The sequence below is a fragment of the Benincasa hispida genome, chromosome 3 (assembly GCF_027475165.1).
Source record: "Benincasa hispida cultivar pf3 chromosome 3, pf3_genome.v1.1, whole genome shotgun sequence".
NCBI lineage: Eukaryota > Viridiplantae > Streptophyta > Magnoliopsida > Cucurbitales > Cucurbitaceae > Benincasa > Benincasa hispida.
This window is the reverse complement of record NC_143480.1, coordinates 38687357-38690442: the sequence shown is the minus strand read 5'-3', so window position 1 is coordinate 38690442 and position 3086 is coordinate 38687357. Positions and strand designations below refer to the sequence as shown.

At 33.9% G+C, this 3086-nt stretch overlaps 1 long non-coding RNA gene across 3 annotated transcripts; it reads right to left on the bottom strand.

Moving 5' to 3' along the window:
- Positions 1-1040: 1040 nt before the first annotated feature.
- LOC120074382 (uncharacterized) lies at positions 1041-2843 on the bottom strand. 3 transcript variants are annotated; one of them, XR_005480974.2, is made up of 4 exons: positions 2460-2843; positions 2287-2364; positions 1974-2201; positions 1041-1331 (listed from the first exon to the last, which is right to left on the bottom strand). It is a non-coding gene; the product is annotated as an uncharacterized LOC120074382 (long non-coding RNA). The 3 variants fall into 3 exon arrangements; XR_016528698.1 differs by having other exon boundaries at positions 2127-2201; XR_005480973.2 differs by having other exon boundaries at positions 1041-2201.
- Between the last annotated feature and the right edge of the window lie 243 nt (positions 2844-3086).

Below are 3086 nucleotides of genomic sequence, written 5' to 3'. Positions count from 1 at the left end.
AGTAATTTTTTCATTGGATAATAAAAATAAAAAATTATATTTGAAAAAACAATTATTTTAAATGGTAAAACTGATAAAAATATTTTTAAGTATAACAAATTATCACGATCTATTAATTAGTGATCTATCATTTATAAATAACGATATTTTACTATATTTGTTAATAAATTGACTCTTTTCCTATATTTGAAAATAGTTTTTAAAAAAAAAGTGATGCATAGGTAAAAAGAAAATATTATGAAAAAGGGTTAGATGAGATAGTGATGACCTAGAAAACTTAGAAAGATGAATATATTAATAATAAATAAAATTTTGTTTAACCAATGCGTTGATGCCGTTTGGTTTGGAAGTTTGACAAATTGGAATAAAAATTTCTCAAAGTTGAAGCCAATCTCGATATGTAACAATAAACACGAGCATTAAAGTTGTCGATTTCAAATTTTGTCTCCCACCACTATTTACGGTTATTTTTAAAAATATTTGAAAATATATTTTCTACTTATAAGTATTGTATATATAGTTACACTCTTTGTCAGACATAGATTTTGTTTACTTAACTTTTTTACTTACTCAGTATATGAAAATGATACAGACTTCCAATTACAATAAAAAAAACAACATTTGGGATATACAAAGGTTGAGATGAATAAAAAAAATAACATTAAGTCTATATATTTTCAAGGTCAAAGGAAACACTTGATGTTGTTGGGATTGATGCCCTAAATCTCGTAGGGCCCTATAGTTTATAAATATATTGAACAAACTCATTTTTTATTTAAAAAAATTATATGATATTTTAGTTGCATTAACCACAAACCAATAAATTAGTATCCAAAGTTATTTTGTAACTTAAACATGTATGTAGAGACATACGGATGGATCATGTTTAAGTGATAACCTAAATGGTCTGTTGTAGATGGATAAGGCTAGGTATCTTATTCTGATGACACTACGAGTATGACCTGTTTTGTAAGTGTTACTGTAACAACCCAATCCCCTAGGACTTAGGTTAGGTCGTTACTAAAATAAATGCAGGCATAGAATTTAAAACGACACCCAATTATGTTGAAATAAATGTTAATTAAACAAGAGAAGTTCAAAAGACATTATTAAATGCAATTGTTAAAACAATAATAGGGTACCCATAATTCGTAAAGACTATTAAAGGTATATAAAAGAAATAATCCTTAATAATAAATTTAAAACAATAAAACTAAACATTAAGGGAAAAATAAGGACTCTAAATGTCATGATGCGGAAGCGTAAAAACTAGTCCCAGTGGCTCGATCATGAATTCCGCTGCGCCATCGTCGGTGCATCTCTACCCTTACCTGAAACATCAACATAAGAAAGAATGAATATAAATACTCAGTAAGTAACCCCATCACTGGGGTCAAGCTAGGCATCTATGTCCTTTAAATACCCACATATGGCACATAAATACATGTAACATATAAAAGACTGAGTCCTATCCTATTGTAGTTAAGTATGCCCACAAAACTGGTGAATCCCGAAGGAAACACAAACTGGTGAATCCCGAAGGAAACACAAACTAGTGAGCATCTAACTAATCAATGAGGATATTCACACAATCTTAACATGTTAAGATTGAACATTGTACGGTTCTAAAGCATACATAGAAATCCTTAATACCATGGCTGCATCACATACCCATAATTCTTAACAACATATTATACATCATCCATGTATAACTTATATCATAAATCCACAACATACAAGTATGCCTCAAGGCCAGCAGATCAGACATCGACATATGGAAACACATACTATCACATACTAACGATCAAACACTTAGGTGTGTATGTAAACAAATCAGAATTTGTGCCAGAACATACTTTGATTCAAGTCATACTGTCAATCAACATCCTAACATTTACCATAACATACACTTATCATGCTAGCATACAACTAGAGCCTGGCCCGTGGGCAGTTCCAATGATAAGATTACTTACCTCGAAGTCAAGTTCAGATATTAATCCAAGCTAATGCTCTTCAACAAAATAAACCTTGAATTAAGTCCTCTAATACAGACATAATACTAAATTTCAGCCTTTGGAATCAGGACCAAACATAAAAATTTAAATCAGATGGTCGCCAAAACTTACCCAAACGAAACTCGCAAGATTTCGACTCCAAAATTTTCTCTTAGCAGATTTTAGAACTCATACCAAAACGCCAATCTAAACATGATTTTAGTCCCAAATTAGTAACTAAATTTTTTTATAGGTACCCTTAACCCAAAAGACAAACAGCCCAACTACTTACCCAAACTTAACAATTCCTGACGAAAAATCAGTCTCCTCCTCGATGAGCAACGTCCTCAAAATCCTCTGAATATCGCTTCTGTAAGTCCAAACTTAACGAATTTTAACCCAAAATTATTCCAAAACAAACCACACCCAAACTCTCAGGAAAACACCTAAAACTAAGAATCTTACCCAAAAGAGACAACAGCAACCGCGACGACGGTAGAAGCTGGACGATGTTGGACGAAGAAGCGACGTCGGACGACAAGACGGATCAGCAACGACGTCAAACCCACGATCTTCGATCTGGCACCCGCGGACGGCTGAGAGTCGACGACGACCGTCACGACGTGAGCAGAGGCGTGCGAAGGGCCGACGGTGAGGCGAGGCACGGACACGCGACTGAGAAGGGAAAGGTCGCGCGGTTTGGGTCACCGATGCTCGCGGACGGCACCGTTAGGCAAGGGTTGCCGAGAGAGAAAAAGATGCGAGCAGTTGGGATTCGTGGCTGGCGACGGATGAGCGAGACGGCTGTGAAGGGCGGCGTTCGGGCGAGACAGCTGTAAGGGAAATGGGGTGCCTTTTTATTTTAAAAGACAAACTAATAATAATAATAATCATAATGATGATGATGATGATGATGATGATGATGATAATAATAATAATAATAAATAATAATAATAATAATAAAAGGAAAATAGTATAACTCTAATTAAATCCTTTCCTTAACCCACTTTATACTATTTAATTCCTTTCCTTTTTCCAAAAATAATTAATTCCTGCCATAACTTTTCAAATTGAATAATTTTTAAATAAATT